The sequence below is a fragment of the Rhinolophus sinicus genome, chromosome 2 (genome assembly GCF_057876585.1).
Source record: "Rhinolophus sinicus isolate RSI-liver-muscle chromosome 2, RSI-T2T, whole genome shotgun sequence".
NCBI classification, from domain to species: Eukaryota; Metazoa; Chordata; class Mammalia; order Chiroptera; family Rhinolophidae; genus Rhinolophus; species Rhinolophus sinicus.
In genome coordinates, this window is record NC_142502.1 from 165,246,729 (window position 1) to 165,267,369 (window position 20,641).

Genomic DNA, 20,641 nt, shown 5'->3' on the forward strand with positions numbered 1-20,641 from the left:
TACTATAGTTAACTATAAAACAGTCATTAGGTAGAAAGTTCCTGAAGTAATAAAGAGAATCTTAACCCTTCTGTGAGGCCAAAGACTCCCCCACCACCGAGGGTTAGTCTCCAGTGAGGTCCTCCACACCCAGACATCTCTGGGCTTTCATCTCACACCCACTGTAGCCAAGGCCTTGGTGTCCTGACCCATGGCTAGCCTATAACAGTGTGCTCCCTTAATTGCTATCAAAAGGTTGCCAAACATCATTCACTTTTTATTCATATTGAAGTCAGCTAAATTATTCTAGAACGTAGAATCCAGGAACATTTTTTTGTGGAGCAATGCAATGGAATCGCCTATGTAAGCATTCACAATGAGTCTTCAGATAAGCTTACAATGGATGCAAAAAGGAAGAGAAGAAAGCAGAAGGGCAGCCTGATGCTCAGTCACTGTGTGAAAGGAAGGGAAAGTCACCTTGCATTGTCTCAAGCAGAAGTCACAGGTAGTGAAAGAAAGGGAAAGCCACCTTGCAACGCCCCAAGCAGAAGTCACAGGTAGCCTTGTCTCAATAGGGTTTGGAAGAAAACGAAATGCAACCATCAGAGATAAACCAGAAGTGGCTGCAAATACTACTTGCAAAATTTTTAGTGATACTCCCCCAACCCTAGTGAATCTACTCTGTCTGGATTCAGAGTCAGAGATCTTAGAGCTAGGAGCTCTAGTCATGACAAATTATCCAAGCTTGTATCCATCCATCCATCCATCCATCCATCCATCCATCCATCCATCCATCCAGGCTTTGAATCCTTGTGTACTAGATAATAGTCCCCACTTCTGACTTCTGGTTGGGAACACACAGACGCACACTCATACACACAAGCTTTTCTTTCGCAATCATTAAATGAATGCCTAATAATGAAAATCAACTTTCTCCTTAAGTAAGTGCCAGTAGGGTATTGCTTTCAGGAAAACATTTAATGACAAGGACAACATCCCTAGCTCCATTAAGCATCCTACTTAGAAACACCCTTACTTTTTCATTAGCCTCCCCATTCTCCAGTAAATGAAGCCTCCCTTCCTTACAGAACCACCCACATCAATGTTTTTTGGTGTCTGGAATAATTTCTAATAACTATCTAGTTACTCTAGTCAAAATCCCTCCCATAAATCTAAGTGATAAATGTCGTAGAGTATTCCTCTGATACTCTCAGCTCCAACTCACAACATAGTCCTTCAGCACAATCAGGAACCCCACACCTTGTTGTTTGCCAATGAAATTCCACCTTGTGCCTCTGCCCACCCCAACCTGTCATCTCTGAACAGAGCAATTATACTCCCACTTATGACTCCTAGCACACAACATTGTACTCCCTCGTTTGAGGGGGAAGTGAGATGCTGAGGCCATTTCCAAGTCCCACTTGGGAAATGGACAAGCTTGATGACTTTTACCAGGGTGGGATGGGGAGCAGTGCAACAGCCCCTCAAGTAACACATTTGACAAGGTCTTTACACTCATATGTTTCCTGGAAGCCTGAGATGGTGGGCAAATTAGAGAGGACGGGGGAAGGGGAACATTTATGTAGGTTTAAGCTACCAAGTCTGGTAATTTGCTACAGCAGCAGCTAAACTCCATTTACTGACATTTCTACTGATAAGTCCACCTCCCTGACTAGAGACCACAAGTTCATCTTTGTCTCCCCAGCACCGGACATGCTGTCAGTGAAGTTCTTTCAGGATGCAAGTTACCGAGATACATTCCAATGAACCCTAACAGAGGATATTCATCATAAGGACACTTAAGAAAAAACAAAATTAGCACATCTGTCCCAGCAGCTGCCCTACGCCTCATGACCACTGGCACATCTTCCGGCAAACAGTGTTAGTTTTGGTCATTAGGCAGCAAGATCAGTAACTCAACACCAACATTAGTGGTCATCCCTTTGGAAAAGAGAGTCTATTTTGGTGATTCACCTTCTCATTCCCCTGCTGCCACCAGTTACCCCCTAGGTTCTGTATCTATCATTCAAACTCCCCTAAAGAAAGAAGCTGATCTTTTGTTCCATCACCACCCAGTGTGGAATTATCTTTGGGGCAAATCCTCTCGCTAAACCAACTTCTATGATGTTGGCCAATCTGCAGGTGTCTGTCTTTGGGCCAGGAGCTGATGCCCGGTCTGTACATCTGTGGTCCAGGCAGCAGAGCTGTGTATCACTCACATCGACAACCTCCAGCTGTGGTGTTGTCCACAAGGGGGCCGTGGGCTTGGCAGTCACTTAGAGCTCACAGACCCCTCTCTGATTCGCTGGTGTATAATCCACTCTCCACAGGTGCTTTTGAAAGGAAATGACCCACAGAGGTACAAAACAAAGAAAAAAACCAATAAGACAGTCTCTGCCCAGAAGGACATTTGGCACCTCAGAGAAAAAGGAAAAATAGAACCATTAGTGATGACAGCAGTACACTTAACAGCCCAATATACTGAAGTATTCTTTGTTAAACAAAATCAGAATATTACATCCCCAGTATCCTTTCCTCTTCCTTAATGAGAAAATTCTGGTTTGTGTGAATTTACTTCCATGTTCCTCTCTGGCAGTTCTGAGGCTTAGCTTCCAATAGATATGTAGTAGTTAGGTTTGTAATATTTGTAAGCATGGTAAACTAAGGTTTTTTCCCCCTTGCCACCTGTCACTGCCTCGGTAGTTGTGAGCAAAACCTAATGTTTAGGGAGAAAGGACTTTAAAATGGCACCTTGTACATTCATTTAATATAAAAAACCTTTATAATGGCAGAGAAGGTCAGGGCTCTAGGTGCTCATAAAAGAGTCACATTATGTTACTTAGAAGAACTATAAATGGAGCCCAGTTGAGAGACTCTGCAGAGAAACGAATCCCCACAGTGAGGTGCCTTTCATTTCAGAAATTTGGGAGGAAAAATCTCAGTATATTAAGGAGATCAGAACCTCTCCTCTCCTTTCCTTTGGAAGAATCTGCAGTCACTGGGGAGGAAGCCAGAGGCAATCCAAGAAGGCCTGACACAGCCAAAGCTGCCCATCACCACAACAGTCCTAGGGCCGGGAGCCAAGTTATTCCTGCAAGGGGGAAGGGGCTCCCTGGAGAAAATGGGGAAGTAGAGGCATTAAGAGGGCAAGAGGTACAAAGCAGAAGACTGAAGAAGTAAAAGAAGGGAAGGTTAAGAAGAGAGGGCAAGTCCCCAAGGGACACCCCCAGAAGCCCTGGGCAGTGAGGTCTCACCTTCCAGGCTGTGTAAGCAAAAGAGGGAGCTCTGCCAGGCCCACAGCACCTGACTGCCTCTCCTTGGGTGAGCACAGCTTTGAGAATAAGGCAGATGCCCTTCAGTGAAACAGACTTAACTCTTCATTCGGATTCAGGGTACTTGGTTTAGGGAAGCAACGGAAAGAAGGCTGGCATGGGTCAATCTCTTTGAGGATGTTGATGGTAAAAGATGGGCTGAGGGGAGCAGGACTGGAAGGCAGAAACTGGGAAGCAGGAGTCAATTGCTCCAAGTCACCAAACAAAAAATTCATTAAACGTTTGGGTGGAGGAACAGGCACAGAACAGGATGCCTGGTGGTGTAGACTTCAGCTGTTACAGAGCAAACTGAGTACATAAGTATCATTTTGATTCTGCATGGTCAGTGTCCCCAAAAAGTTTCTGGTGAGCAAGAGATGGTACATGGAAATTTATTTTCACTAATGTGATAGGCATGAAATATTGCTATAGCTTCTTTGTTTAATGTTCTGCCTTTACTGGCTTATTTTAATGAATGTAAACTTATTGATAATGAATTGTATAGATCGCACGTGACCTCAGCTTCCCTAATCCTATTTTTCTTATAAGGTCGCACGTTCCTCAACTGGAAATTCTTCTACCACAAAGGTTTTCATAAACCTAATCTGTGCAGTAGGACACGAACTAAACGTCACATGGTCAAATTGCACAACGCTGCCATTAGCTGACAATAAGGTAGAGAGGTGGCAGCTGTTTTGGGAGGTTGTTAACAATGGTTATCATTTATCGATTGATCACTACTTGCCAGACCCTGTGCTGTACATTTCACCTCATTTAATCCTTCTAGCAATATGGTGAGGTGGCGTTATCCACTTTACAGATAGAATTCTGAGGCACAGAAAGTGTGAGTGAATTGGTCAAAGTTCTACAACCAATAAATAGCAGAGAGGGAATTCAAACCCCAAACGACGTGAATCCAAAGCTCATATGTGCCGCCTTTGCAAAGGCAGGGTGAAAGAGGGCTTGTGATGTCCCTTGAAGAATAAGTGAAAATTGGACATAGAAAGGAGAAAAGGAGAAATTCAAACTGAAGTTGGGGCAAAGGAGTAAGAACACAGATGGAGAGTAGGGAACATCTACTTGCTAGGGACTTAGGTTCATATTGGGACCAAGCAAAAGCTGAGCATAGAAACCAAAGGGGTCCAAAAGAGGAAGACCTTGAAATACAGGCTGAGGACTTTCCACATGTTTCATCACAAGTGAGGAAGTTCTTGGGTGTTTCAGTCATAGTTTGAGTGATGCAATCAGTTCATCTCATTTAACAATCTTTAAGGCCATGTTTAGAGTAATTGTTTCTGGCAACGATGATGTTGGCAGCAGTAAGGAGGCATGGGTGTGGAGGGAGAGAGGATATAGGGAAGTGTAGTTGAGAAGGTAGGGTAATTCAGCAGAATATGTTTTCCAGGCTAAAGGAGACTATTTTGACAAATTTATTCACGCATGTAAACTGGTTCATCTAATTTGATTCCCCTGAGAAAATGTCAGTCCCTCCAAATACAGGAAAAGGAGAAAGAGGAAGGCAAATGAATTCTTTCACTTCTGCAGAAACTTTCAGCTTGGATTATTCTGGAGGGTAAATGGTGGCTGATATTGCAATCAAGCCGAGTGGTTTGCATCCTAAGCTTGGACCTTCTTAGCTGGTCATGGCAGCTGACTTCTGTTCACAAACCAGCTACCCCACCTTTGGAGAGGTGAGCCCCTTGACTGGACCTGCTAATTGTGAGTTGTGTTTCAGAAAAGCATTTAGTCAGGGGAGTGGAGACCTGGATTTTATTAAGGACTTCTGTGCCAGACACTTTTGTGTATGTTATATCATTTGGTTTCCCCAACAACCCTGTGAAGTTATTATTCCTCAATTACAGCCGTGGAAACCTGCTGAGAGGTGGCGTTGAAGGTTACATAGCTAGAAAGCAGAGAAAGGGGGATCTGAGCCTGGTTCTTTCTAACTGCAAGCCTAGGGCTCTGCAAACAAATTAATCCGAGGAGCTGGCAAGCAGGAGGAGAAGGAAGTGCCATGATGGGGTCATCAGGGGAGTAAAAGAAAAAAAAAAAATCTAAGAGAATTGCTTTGTTGTTTGGATGCAAACTTAGGTTTGGACCTGAGATTTAGGATCCCAACGGGACTAGTCGACATTGCGCTGGGGGCTGCTATATGTGCTGCTCTCCTCCAGAATTTGAATTTTCTGGAAGGAATCTGTCTCAGTATCTCTCTCTGTATCTACCAGAAGGTGAACCTGGAGTCCTCATGCTGATACGAGCATGCTGGACTGCTGCAAGGATCTTATTCCTGGGAGGTTTATGTCTGTGACTTTCCTATGAAAACGAAACTATTTTCCTCGACCTATCGAGGGCAACAATTAGAAGAAGAATGAGACCTTTACTTTGGAGGAAGCATGTGATTCAGAATAGATCCCCTCTTACCAATGGGTGAAATATAAAGGCCATGGGTTAAAGAGAAAAAGCATAAAGAAAACATAACAGGATTCCTGTTACCCTGCTCCAGAACAAGGACATAAAGGGTAAGCTTTGGGAAGAACATATGATACGTTTCGCATATTTTTTTTCTGCATCAGGATGTAAGTCATTCTACACTTTAAGTTGGTTTTGTATCAATTCGCATAGGGTGGATCTATTTTTCCCTGTTGTTATAAAAACACCTCAAGACATGCATGACAGGTCTTCAGAGAATGCCGCTGGTTGCTGAGACACTGTGGATAATCGCACATTAATAAAAATTGACAAGGACTAGTTTTGATCCCAGGGTATTCCTGTCAGGATAATGGAATAGAAAGCTAACCCATTCAAATTTCAACCAGCTCAATAGAATGTCTTCTAGACGGACAGTGTTTTTGCAACACTCTTCCCACATCCTTTAAATCTTGGCTTAACATAGGAATTCAGACTGTCTTGGCTGTTGATCATTTTATGGTCATCCCTCCTGTGACAGGCACACTGCAAACAACTTCCGTCAAGAAAGAATTCGACGTTCAGCTGGGCCAAGTGCAGTTCGCCATCTGCACTGCCTTCAGAGTCCGTCTACAGAATGAAAGCTGATTTCATGCTCTCTGCAGCCCCTAGGCAAGGACCGAGCCTTTGGGAGAAGAGTGCTGGGGCATAGCCAGTTCTGGCCAGAGTGGGACTCCTCTCTAATGGACGATCTTGGGTCTGGGGTTTCCACTGGGTTGCCCTGAGGCTTTCCTGGCTCAATTTTGCTTCTCTTCCCGTTTCATGTTAGGTATTAAATCTGTATCAGAGTCTGAAGGCTTTCCCTGCCCAATGCTGCCCTTGATCTTTATCCCCCCTTTATCTTTCACAGATTTTACCACCCAATAAATCTCTAATATTCCTCCCTCCCGTCTCAGTTTGCTTCCCAGAGGATCTGAACTGACACACCTACACAATACCTCATCAGATGTATCTTTTTCCTTAAAACATGATGGAGAGATTTTATTAATTTGAATGTATAGTGTCTCCCTACCACAACTGTAGCCTCATTGAAATGCCTCTCAAAGAAAACCATTTATTGAGACAACAAAGCCTTTTCCAAACTGTGGTTTGGATCATCACGTTGTTCATGCACAAATGCCATCTTGTGGGGGTGATATTATACGTCAGCACTCCACACTAGAGAATGGGGCATTCTAAATCAGCACCCCACACATGAGCTATTTGGCAAGTCTTTTCAAGCGTGGAGTGGATCACAGCCTGAAGGAAACCTGAGCGTGCCTCTGGGGCTGGGGAGGGTCCCTGGACATGTTGGGAAGTGATAATGAGAGCGATCATGTTTGAATGGGGTTTATGAGGGCTCTCTGATGGGGCTTGAGAAGTCTAGTGCTTTTCTTCCACTTGGCATTTTGCATTTTTGGCACAAGATATGTTAAAGCTTGGAATGAGGTTATCACGAGCTATTTGTTTTGCCAAAGTACCAACTACTGTTTCAAGTCTTCTGTTCCCTCGTCTCTTGTTTGCTTCTGCCTTGCCAGGGAGACAGCTCTCATGTGACCACTGGTGGCCCCACTGGTAGCTGACAGTGAGACTGGTGGAGGTGGGGTAAAAGATGTAGCCAAGGAAATCAAACAACCTGAGTCCTATTGTTTATCCACTTGCAGCTTGCAATTTGGCACTCTTGCTGACTCTGTTGGAACCCCTCTCCTTATAAGGCATACCAGTTAGACAGTAGGCACATGCTTCTCTTATTATATAATAACTCAATACTGTGCATTGAAAATATCAATTCCTTCAGCTATGACTTTGTGTGCTCAACTACATGAAAAACAAAAACAAAAAGAAATCATTTAAAAGCATCAGTCAGGCATGCTTTCATTTAAAGCAGCAATAAGATGGCTGACGCACTATTTGAAGGAGCAGAATGTAAAATGCTGACACAGTTGACTGCCTCCTCCAGGGAGCCTTCCCTGACCTCTCCTTGGTTCTAGTCACTTTAATTATTCATTAACCCCATAGGCCCTTGGATATGTGCCTGTGTAACTCTAGTTGGTTTTGTATATTTTTTATGTTCTGCCTGGGAGTCGGAAGGAACTGGAGAAGTCATATAGAACAACCTCTAACTGAAACTAGGAAGGCCTCTCATAAAAAGTAGAAATATCTTAAGCAGGCATTAGTTTCCACAGTCACATTGTAGTGTGAAATCAAGTGTTGTTAATGTCACCTTTGAAAATACGAGAGGCACATGAGAACTGAGGCAGTGTGGGATGGAGGAAGGCGAACCCATGCCTCTGGTCTCATTCTTTTTCCAGGGCATAAGCAACTTTATAAGTGGGATGGCAGAGAGAATCATCTATACTAACCATTTTTCATTTGTGTTTTTATCAGTGACAAATATCATATTTTATTGAATCAAACTATTCTACCAGATTTGTTACAGAAATTATTAGTCCCCCCACCTTCACTTTCCCTTCCCCAGAGGCAACAATTTTCAACTCTAATGATTGGCTCTCCACGGGTAACTCTAAATAATACATCTGTATTGCTACTTATTGGTTTTTTATTATTAGGCATTATTTGTTGACTTCCTACCATGGAAGATAGAGAATTCAGTTTTTTTACATTTCCCTTCACCATCAAATACCCTTCCAGTCCCTACTCGTTACCCCTCGCCACCCCCACCCCATCCTCCCATTGCAGTTATATCGTAATTTTGGTCAGATCAGTATTCAATATTTATATTTTTATGACTATGTAAATGGTATTTACAGCTGAGTCATGTAGGAAACTTATTCGTTTCCTTTCTTGAACAACTTTTTTGTTTTTCCTGGAGGTAATAATTGTCTTTTTTCTTTGTCTTTTTGTTTGCTTGATTTTCTCTGCACTGATATTAATGCAACCTCAAACTCACTATCAGTTGTTCAAATCCCCTGCCAGCCTGTTCAAGTACATCACCTGGTCAATTTTATTTTGGAGAAATCTTCTGGAGCCTTCCAGCCCATTCCTCTGTGGTCTGGTCACCCTTCACAGCTGGATCACAGCTGTTGTTCTGGGTCACGCTTCCATGTCATCCTGGGGATATTGTGGGCCTGTCTCCTGTGTTGGATCTCCCCTATTGCTGTGAAGGGGAGCAGAGTTTGCCCCTCCAAAATATGCCTCTTTAGGTGTATTGATTCTTTTAGGCTGGTCAATTTTAAGAAACAGCAGAGTTGGGAGAAGCTCTGAACACCAAGTAGAAGTTACGCTTTGTAAAAGGACATTTGCATTCGTGAGGGGCATCTCCACCTGTAAAGGTATTCCCCTCATCGAACCAGGCCTGCCTTCACTATCAATGGAGAAGACGATGGACGTAAATCTGTATAACAGTCTTCCCCTTGTTTACTGTTCTTTTCCTGGTAACTCCCCATAACTGACTCTCCATCCCCACCATCTTCTTTTGTCTTTAGCTGAAGGTAATATTTAAGGTTATGGCTTCCGCCCTTTGGGCAAGTTACTGTTTTCCTGGGTCTCTCCTATGTCTACAAAAGGTATACATGTTATTCAACTTTAATTTGTTTTTCTCCTGCTAATCTGTTTCATGTCAATTTGATTATTAGAGTAGCCAGAAGAAACTAGAATTGTAGAAGGAAATTTCTTTTTCCTACCCCACACCTGTATCTTATGTTTTCCTCTTCTTTATTTTAATCCCGCACTAGGGTAGAGCATATCCAACCGAAATTTCCTGAGAGAGAGTGAAGAGGAAGTGTGTGTTTTGAGGTCTTGGAGGTCTGAAAATGTCCTTTTCTATCGTCATACTTTACTGATAGTTTGTCTGAGTGTAGTGTTAAAAAACAAAATTCAACTGAGGAAATTTGAAGACCTAATTGGTTTCATTACGTGATTCATGAATGGAGCAGCATCCGATCTAGCAGCAGCTAGAAAGGCCTTTTGAGGGGTTGTACAAAATGGAAGGTTTTTATAGGCAGAAGGGTGAGGCAAGGGCGCTATTAACAAAAGAAAAGAACATATCAATATTTAGACCAGGACCTATGGTTTTGGGAGAAAGAGAATGGCAAGGGTTTTTATCACGCAGATTGTTTCTTCTTTCTATGGAGCAGGGGATGGAGAAGGTCCATGTGACAGATTACCTTACTGGTGCTTGACCAGAAAATTCCAGAATAATTGATTAAGATTATGTTTCTTATGTTGAAGAAGCAATTAGTTTAGGTATTAAATCTAGGTTTGGTACCTTGGGCTTTGGGACAAATGACGTCATTTTGGGCCTGTGATTTTTGTCTTTAACAGTAGAAATTTAAGCTGCAACTTATTTTCTCTCACAATTATGATGGCATGACTCTAATGTTCTAACGTTTAACAATGCAACTAAAAAGATTGATGCCATTTTGATTCCTGTTCTTTGTAAATGTGTTTTCTCTCTCAAATCCTGTAGGATTTTATCTTTGTCCCAAGCACTCTGAAATTTCACAGTGGTTTACACTGATATGGGTTTTATGTATTCACCAGGTGGAACATTTGGTGGGTCCTTTCCTTGTTAATTTCCTCCCGCATTTTGCTGCTTCTCTTGTTCTGGGACTCCTCTTGTTTGCATATTAGACTTCTTAGAGTAGTTTCTATTTTTCTTAACTTTTCTGTGACATTTTCTATCTCTTTGACTTATTGCTTTATTTTTCTGGAAGATTTCTTCAACTTTATCTTTCAACCTCTCTGTTGGGTTTTTCATTTTTGCTACCACATTTTGAATTTTTAAAAGCTCTTCGTTCTCTATGAATGTTTCTTTTTAATAAAGCATCCTGATCTTGTTTCATGGTTGCAGTGTCTTATCTCTCTAAAGATGTTGATATAGGGTTGGAACATTCTTTCTCAAACTCTCTCTCTCAGTGTCCTTTTCCTCTGAATTGATTGATTAATATCTTTTATTTGTTTTGCTTTCTATCTTTCACATGAGGATTTCCTAATGTCTGATGGTCCTTGGTTTTCTTTACTATTCGAAACACTAAAAAGCTGATTGAAAGCTTCAAAACATGGGTGGCCCTTGTTAAATATTAGCCTCATTGTAAGGTGATCTGGATGGAACCCCAATGTCAGTATCTTGAGGTATTTCCTCTTGATCTGGCAGGTTTCGCAGAGAAAACCTGTCTAAAATCTACTCAGAGTGTGAAGACCTGGCTGTCAGTGTTCTGACAGGTGACAGTCTCAGAAATTTTGTATGCTGAGAAGTTTTGCATAGTGTATGTTGAAATTCAGGTTTCCTCTTCACTTTCCCACCGCCACCTGGGATTCAGTTTTCTCAGGTTTGCTGCTATGCTTTAAACAAGTTGCTGTCATTATTTTCTTTCTCTCCCGTTCTTCCCAAGCTTGTTGGTTTATGCCTTTTTAAAAAATTCAGGATTTGGGGAGGGAGTGAAAATAGATGTATGTATTCAACCTCCCATCTTAACCAGAATCTACTGTTTAATTGTATTTAGCATCAGTTTTGGCTTCACACGCAAAGTTTGGATTTGTATAAATTATGTACTCATATGCTTTGTCTTCCCAGATATTATAGTAATATTTGGTAAGTATCCTATGATTTACAATTATTTTCTCACTCTTGATCTCATTTATTTTTTACTTTGAGCTAGTGAGGTAGAAACTATTATTCTTCATTTGTACGCTTTAGAACACTAAGGTTTAGAGAGGTTGAGTCCTCTCCAAGTTCCATTAGTTGGTAAGGAGCTGAGATGAGACTCAAAACCAGATTTTCTGTCTCCATGTCTGACTTTTCTTTTGTGACCTGCATCAGACTTTTTAGTGAACGCTTTCTGTAATTGATCTGTAAAGCAGCCTATCTCACCAAGGGGTGGTTCTGCTAGGCGGTTCCTGCTCATTAATAGCTGAAACCTGCCTCCCTTAGCATCCTCCCACAGGTTCTGGTTCTGCCACCTTCAGCTCCATGGCAGAGATCTAGATTTTCTTCCCCATATACGGTGTTTAACTCTGTATTCAGCTATCATTGGGGTATAGATGAAGGTCAGTGGGGTTGTAAACGTTAAATAACTCTGAGTCTAGGATGTTGGATGTGTGTTGAAGTTTTTCTTGGTGATGGCAGATAGAGTGTGAGTGAGATGCCAGAATTCTCAAAGAGTGATGGTAGCAACTGATGGGAGGTTGGCAGATGACAGCAACAAGGCAGGGCAGAGGGAACATGGTGCATCTTCCCTGCCTCCTGACCATAGAAGTAGGTTGCAAAGAATCCATATATCAGATACACCGCGGAGCTGGAAGTAACAATGTGTACATTGGTTGAAGATGTGGAAGAATGTATTACGAGGGAATGAGGTTTAAATAAGGTAAAGTAGAAAGAAGTGGGCTGAGGGTTTGTGAAAGGCAGAGTTGGGAAAAAGTAAGCTCAGAGCAATTCAAGGACGTGGATGTGACCTTGAGTCAATTAAAAAACCATGAAATCCCCCAATCCCTGACATGCTGCGGAGGCAGTTGAGGACAATACCAAGACAGCCTGATTCTTGCTTCTGTCTCTCCCTCTTCGGATGGAAACGTGCCTGTGGGGAAAGCCTGTGTCCTCACCTGTAGCATGCCCTGGCTTGCCACCTGGCCCACAGGGTTCTTTCTTGTCTGTCACTGCCAAAGGCATCGGGTGAAGGATTTGGTCTGAAGCCAAAGCAAATAGCAGCTGAGAGACACACAACAGTTGGCGTCTGGTTCAGATGGCTCTGGCGCCTTCCTAGACAACCCCCCTTACCCCAAAGAAGTCTGCCTGGCTCAATGAAAACTACAACTAATATTTGTGCAGCGCTTTGGGGTTTAACAGGCACTTTCACACATAGTATCTCATCCCATCCTCCCAACTATGCTGGTGGTAAGTTTTATGATTCCCATTTTACAGATGAAGAAACATGTAGCTCCATCCCTGATAACTCAGTGTAAGACACTGGGTAAGTCATTAATTCTCTCTGAACATCAGCTTTCTTAGGGATCAAATGGGAATGAAATTCATGGCAAAGCTGTTTTGAGATTAAATAGGATTAGGTGTGTGTAGTGTTTGCACACAGTTGGCATCCATAATAGTTCATTCTATGTTTCTGCTTAAATGATTTACCTCAGTTCACTGAATAAGAGAAAGGCAGATTTGGAGTCACCAACTGCACTTGCCACTGAGAAGAGGCCATTTCTAAAGGGAGAGAGGAATAATTTACAAGTATGCAGCTTCAGTGACTATGGTAGATTATAACGATGACCCCAGCAAATTCTTTGATCCCTAGGTGCATGCTTCTTTGCAATGTGAAATTGTCATCCTTCTCAGAAAAGATGGATTCTATTTCCCCTCCCTCGTGAATCTGGGCTGGCCCTGTGACTTGCTTTGATCAATAGAATGTGGCAGAAGTGACAATGGGTCTTGAATGCCTACTCTCACCTTCTTGATGCCCTGTGACTCCCATGTAAGAAAAGCCAGGCTGGTCTCTTTGAGGATGATGGACCACACGGAGAGAGGATCCGAGTGGTCCCAGTAGTCAGGCCATCAGCACAGAGGCACCAGACATGGGGCTGAGACCAGATGGACCAGGAGGAAATTGGCATTTCCTCCACTCCCCACCCCCTTACCTACCAACTAACAGCAGCATTTGACCCCAGGTAAGACCAGCAGAGAAACTGCCCAGTTGAGCCTTGCCCAAATTGAAGAACATGAACAAATAAATACATGAGTTTTGCTTTAGGCCACTAATGTTTGGGGTAGATTATTGTGCAGAAATAGACAACTGATACATGACTATGATAAGATATTAGAACAATGTCAGTAAGATTGCATAGATACTGAAATCAGGTCCAAAGGAACTCATGACATCCTCCGTTTCCTTTAAATTGTGTTTGCTTCTTCACAATCTGGTGGTCCTTTTGACTATAGAACTATGAACCTGATGATTTGCAAAGACCTCCTCCTTTGAGGCACATAATTCTTTGGATAAATAGATATGGTTGATCTTCCATTTAGGGGGCTCAAGTTCAGTCTCATTGCTTCCCACCTCATCTTTATAGCCAATAAAAGACCAGATATATATGCCTGATAGAGGGTCTTGGATATATTCTCAACATCATGCTGGGAGTCTGCAGTAAAGCTTGGGCCCAAATCTCTCAGCCTTGATCCCCAACAATCCCTCTGGCCATGTGGTAAGGGCATGCTCACCTCATCATCATCAGATTGGCATCTTAGAGACTTCGAAATTGTTCTGGAGCAAACAATGCTTAGAAAAGGGGATACAGAAACAGGGAAGATGAAAACAAGCTATTTCAGGGTGGGCTGAACTGATTACTCAGCTCTGACTGCCTGGGTCAACTTGAACATTTCAGAGGAACTTTGGTCAGAAGGGGCTGAGACGATTACTGAAAAACTTCATAATCAAAGTGAAACATCCAAGCAGACTTCCCTTCTCCGAGCAGGAAAAGTCAGGTTGTACTTTCCAGGTCACCTGGTAGTTCCTACCCTGGATTTACCTATGGACAAGCGAGAAGGTCCAAGTGACTTCATCCAGTGGAGAACAGACCAAGGGCCTATGGTCAGTGGGAAAATGCTAGTTCAATATTCATATGCTCATCTGCTTGTTTTTGAGTAAAGTGAGATTAATAATGTGGGTCACAAGTCACCTATGACGCATGTGTTGCAATCTGGGGTGCAGGTTGCTGTGTAGATTCTAAGGTTGCCCCTCCCCTTCTTAGGGTCAGTCCTGTTGACACTGTCTTTAATGTACCAGGATCTGTTTTAGTTAAGTCTCTCTCCCTCTCCCTTCTTGTTCTATTTGTCAGCAGCAGATAAGGCAGACAAGTCAGGGAGCAGAAATGGCTGTTTGGTTTCTGAGTTCTGCTTTCTTTGCACAGTCCTATGGACCATGAGAGCAGGTAGAAGAAAGGGAAGGGCACAGGCCCAGGACCGCCACTGTTCAGTCCTGGGTTCTTGGCGCAGTGGCATGCAGCCTCTAGCCCGCAGGCAGACAGCAGCCTTTGTGGAGGTGCCCAGGGGACTCAGGACAGTCTTCTGGGAAGGACATTGAGAATAAGGAACCCTGGCTCCAGCACTGACTGCTGCATGGTTTTAGGCGGGTTCATTAAGTTAATACTTCTGAGGCATGTCACAATTGCAATATGTTTTGAAAAGTACTTTTGAATCAATCCTCCCAAACCCACTGTAACATATGTGATATATGATGTGATTATTCTTATTTAAGAGGTGAAAAATCTGAGGCTCATGGAGGCGAAGTGATGTGTTAAAAGGCACAGAGCAAATACGAAGTAGAACCAGAATCTGCTGCCTTCAACCCCTTCGCTTTTCCCATCACTCTTTGCCACCCCTTGTCAATTAATTTCTCATTGCCCAAGTACCAACATCATTGAAATAATGAGTTTTACTGGGTACTTTCTCTGTGTGCGGTAAGCACGTTACCTGTGTATCACATTTAATCATTTAATCCTTAAAATAACCTGTGGGCAGGAACAATTTTTATCCCTGTTTTACAAATGAGAGAATTGGGGCTTAGAGAGATCAGAGACTGGTCCAGTCAAAGCCCACACTCTTAGCCACCTTGCTATATAAGTTCCCATGGTAATTGGAATGAATCGCCAAACCATCTCCCTCACCAAGTAATGGGTAAAGTAATTTTGGAAGATAAAAGTCGATGGTAGATGTGAAAACACTTTTTGAAAGTTAAGCATGTGTGGCATATATAAAAATCTCTACTCCTGTAGATCTCATACTATAAGAAAGCTCAATCTAACTCCCAACAACTGACACAACCACAGATCTTCACTGACAAAGCAGCAGAGACAACCAAATAAAGAAGTGGCAAGGGGAGGATGCTGGAGCTCAAGAAGCATCAATCCTGGAGGACTTCCTGAAAGAACTGAGTTTTGCTTCAGTTCCTGACAATAAGGCAGGCACAGAATATAAAAGAGGAGGCATTCCAAGCAGAAACACTGGCCAGCAGGGCCAGGCTGCTCTGTCCAGGAGAAGGTAAATAGGACTCCATGTAGGGATAGAGGCTCTGAGAGGAGAGAGTGGAAGTGGGTGACACTTTTGAGGCCACAGCCACAGCAATAAGTGTGTGTGTGTGTGTGTGTGTGTGTGTGTGTGTGTGTGTGTGGAGGGAGAGAGAGAGAGAGAGAGAGAGAGAGAGAGAGAAACACTCGCCCTCATCTTCTGCAGAATCCTGCACGATAGCTTCCAAATTATCTTAAACACAAAACAAAAACTCATCTTCTGCTGACCACTTCTTTTTGCCACAATCCTCTATCTCCCACAGAATCAAAACACATTCTCTGATCATGGTACAGAATCTTGCTCTCACTTGTGGGCCTTTTCCATGGACTTTTATGTCTCTATTTATTCTGTGTGTTTCATGAGTGGCTCATGCCTTTAAAGGAAATGCACCAGCCGTGGCTGGGCCTGTCATTATAGCTCTTTGCTGGCTGCCAGCTGCACTCACCCCACTCCTGGGATGGGTGAGCCTGGGCTTTTAATTTGCTGTGACAGGAGATAATTGTTGCTTGAGTTTCCACCTCTGAAAATAAACCAGGGTGGTGCTTCCCGGCTGGGAAGGCAAACTCACCCCTGGAGCCTGTGCCAGGGGAGGCTTGGAGTGGCCAGTCTCCATGTCTCTTACCCCCTTTCCTTTTCTGGATTTCAAAACATACAATTGTTTCCTTTAAGAGCTCAAGATGGCAAAGTTAAGAAAGTTCAGGGAGACTTTCTGATAGTATATGAAATAATTTTGGAGGTGGGATTCTGTGAAATTTCAGACTCTGGAGATACTAAACCCACCACTCTGGCTACATTCAAGTTCAAGCACATCATTGCCTGTCCACCAGGGCTATCCTCCATGCCTTTTTCTTCTTTTTAAAATATGACATCATGCATAGAAATATCTGGTCAAGGTCTCACCAATCAAAGCACTTTGAATTGCAAGTCAGGTCATGGGTTTTTAGATAATGGGCAAGACCCTTCTCATCTACAAAATGAGGTAGCTGGAGATGACCTTCTAAGGTTCCTTCCAACATAGGAATCCTTTTATCTTGAACTCCATTCTCAGGCTTCTCACCATAGCTGACCTGCGTGCAAAGTATGAGGAAGCCTGAGTGAGTCATACAAGTTCAGGTGATATAAAAATGCCTGGGAATTACACATTTCAGCTATGGCTTAGGACTAAGATAATACAGAAGGTGAACCCAAAGGCAGGGGAGCTCAGAGTGGTAGAGAAGAATAAATCCATGAGCACCCTGCCCATATGTTCTGGAGCCCTGTAGAAGGTCCCTCCTATGCTCTAGGTTTCTCTGTTCAAATCCTGTTCCTCTACTGGTTAGCTGTATGACCTTGGGAAAGTTACTTAACCTCTCTCCCTTTCCCCATCTATTACATGGGGAAGATAACAGACCTGCTTCACTGAGTTGTCAGGAGGTTTAAGATAGATAGGATATGCCATTTGTTAAACTCACTAACAATTTTAACTCTGCTCCTTTTGGGCACCTGGTAAGATTACATGTCCATAGTCCTTTGATGTTGAACTTAGTCATGTGACTTGCCTTGGCCCATGGAATGAGAGTGAAAGTATTCTGTGTTGCTCTTTGCGGAAGCATTTAATTGCCAGTATAAGATACCAGTGTACTCCTTTCTTCTTTCTGTGGCAACTGGCAAAACAATAGATGGTGGAAGCTCTGTTATTCCAGTTTAACATATAAAAATGTGGAGTGGAGCCCCCCAGCCAAACTGCCCTGGGCTTTTAATGAGATCGAAAAGTAAATTGTCATTAGCCACAAAGATTTTGGGGTTATTTGTTACTACAGCATAAACTACCCTGCCCTGTCTATAACAGTATATGTGAAATGCCTAGCATAGCCTCTAGGACATAGTTACCTCATAGTAAATGATAGTTCCTATCTTGATGCTTATGACAAAGTCTAGCATGACCACTATCTTTTGAAGCAACATACAGAATCTTGCACAGTTCTGAACAAATGCTTGTACACTCTTTTATAGTAACAGAGGATGAATTTGAAGTCACTGGAGGCTATCAGAGCCCAGGGAAACACTGTGCCCAAGAAAAGTGAAAGTCTTTCCAGGATCTGAACAGGGAGGACCACTATCTGCCCAAGGTGAAGAGTGAAGTCATTATGTGTTTCAATTTTCACCAACCAGAAAGTAGGTAGTGGAACAAGTTATTCCTGTAACCACTCTCAATGAAGGTATTTCTCAGGTGTAATTCTAATGCATCCTCTGCTCAGAGTAACAGGTAACAGATGCTGAGTACTGATTCCAATATTTGGCATTGACTAGCTAGTGCAGACACCAAAATCTTTGTTCATGTCGATACATGTCATAGGAATATTTTTCCTATTAAACTCAGTAAGTTATAAAGTTATAATAATTTCAGTTACATTAGAGTAAAGGGAGACACAATTAAAGAATCTGGTCATTCTTTTCCCAGAGGATCTCTAGTGACAAAGGAGTTTATTACAGGTAGAGAAGCGACAAGGTAGGTAGAAGCGAAGAGCATGATCTTTGGTGCCCATGAAACATAATTTGCATCCCAGTTCCTTCACTTAATTATAAGGCCGATTGTGTTCAAGAACTTAGAACTGTTCCTGACACCTAAGCAACTGTCAGTAAATATAAGTCTCATCATATACAAGGGGTTGGTTGATAGTTTTTCACATTTCTGTTATTGCTTTAGTCATTTGTTCATTCAAAAATATTTAATTCAAGTTTTCTCAGTACTACAACCTCATTTATTCTTCCCAGCAAGTCTATGAGCGTGGTATTATTGTTTTCATTTTATAAGTAATGCAACTGAGGCCCAAAGACAGTAAGAATCTCAAGACCACCTCACTGGTTAAGTAGAAGAGTTGGGCTTTAAACCCAGATCTGAAATAGAGAAGTCCCACAAAGTCACAGTCTGTAGAGAAGTGGATCTTGGGGGTATATTAAAAAAACTACACAGCTCCTAGCAAAGGAAAAGAGTTTCTTTTAATACTACCCAGCCCACTCTAAAGCCCAGTGAGCTTGACCTTCATAGGGATGTTTAATATAGAAAGGTATGCTGAGAAGGAGTGTGAGTCATTGCCTGAGCGCAAATACCATCTGTGTAGGGAATGTGTGGTGAAATAGGGGAAATGCACATCATTCAAGAGTGTCTGACTCCCCTGGAGGCCATGCAGACCCAACATAGCAATTGAGAACCAGCACCCCTTGCTCTCTGGTCCAGGAGGTCTCCAGAGAGGGGATGCTGACATGGGCCTCCAAACCAATCCTTCAACACAAGTCTAAAGCTTTTCCAGTAAGTTCAACATCTTGAACATCTTACCTTCTCATACCATCATTATATGATAAAGTGATTCTACCCCAGAAAAAAATCATGGTTACAAGGGGATTTTCTTTTTTAGAGTCCAATTAACAGTGCACATAAAGAGCATAGAAGTATCACCAGTATTTCCTGGACTAAATGGGGGGTGGAGAGAGGGTGCATAAAGGGCCGGGGTGTTTTATGAATTATCAATTTCTTTGATAAGTTAAGTTAACCTTTAAGCTTTGTTAGCTGCTGCCAAATTGGAGAATTGGGTGCACTGTATTTCATTACCATTCATTCATTCAACCAATATTACTAAACAAAGTGCGGCTAGTTCTCAAGACTGCAAAGATGAATTCCCTGCCCTGGTAAGGGAGAGAAGTATCCCCACAGAAGGTTCTAGAAAGGGAGGGTCTATTTAAAAAGTACTAGCTGTTCAGGAGGAGGTCAGAAGACCCCCTGGGCTGAAGACCACAGCATTTGAGACAGGTATTACCAAAGTATTTATATTACTTGGAAGCCAATGTTCTCGTGCTTCCCCAGTTCTGTTATAAATGAAACACGCTAACATGAGTGCCTACACATCAATGGCTCTTGGCCCTTTCCTGCATAATTGCAGGACCCTGGCACTGCTGTTGGAACCCCCCGGGAAGTATTGGGAACCCTAAGTGTGCTCAGGAGCGGGTGCGTGCATCCTCTGGCCAAGCCCTGTAACGGAACCTGCTTCCCTGCCCCTGCGCTGCTGTACCTCCCAGGTCCTGTTAGATGATGCCTCTGTCTTTAGTACAAAAATGCAAAGACTACCCTGCCCCCCCAAAGCTCACAAGATTCCACATCTGTGGCACCCCATTCAGCCTCTGAGTCACCCATTCCAGGGCTCAGTTTGTGGTTCCTGTGGGGACAGAAGACCCCAGACTGGGCACCTTCTCTTGGCCTTTCTCTCAACCCCATCCACCTAATCACACTGCTCCTTCACCCAAAACAAAAGGGTCTGTGTACATCAAGTCCTTCAAATGATGCCTGGGAGGGGAAGTGATCTCCCTTAGAGAGACTCCATAAGACATTCAAACTGGGTGAAATTGGAGAGCAGCAAATGCAACTTGGATGGGACTCTAGAACAACAGGCATGAACCAGGACTGTCTCAGGAAAAGTGGGACTGTCACTGGGAACTGTGGTCACTCTTGTTCCCTGTCACACTGGGAAGGGGCCCTACTATCCTAGCCACACATTCTGTGGACTCAATGCTTTCTTAGTGCATTTACATTTCCTGGACAAAAGGTGCCAAATAAAACCATGGCTAAATGTCAACTACCTGCCTAGAACTATAAGACAAGTACCCAGGGATTTGAATGAAGGAGTTGGTATAGAGGTTTGAACTTCCATCAAATTGACACAACCACCATGAAAACAGAGACCCCAGTTTAGGAGACAGCTGCATGTAGCCGTGCTGGTGGCATTTTGGGGCAGAATAAGGAAATTGTCTCAGCGTAGGATGCATTTGTCTTATTTGTACTTGTCATTTGCTGCCTGTTAAAGGGATCTGACTTAACACTAGCGTCATTTGTTGTCTGTTGATGGCTTGA

At 42.9% G+C, this 20,641-nt stretch overlaps 1 long non-coding RNA gene across 1 annotated transcript; it reads left to right on the forward strand.

Moving 5' to 3' along the window:
- Nucleotides 1–4,617: 4,617 nt before the first annotated feature.
- On the forward strand, nt 4,618–6,641 carry LOC148758947 (uncharacterized). Its single transcript, XR_016019856.1, has 2 exons — nt 4,618–4,981; nt 6,238–6,641. It is a non-coding gene; the product is annotated as an uncharacterized LOC148758947 (long non-coding RNA).
- The last annotated feature ends 14,000 nt before the right edge of the window (nt 6,642–20,641 follow it).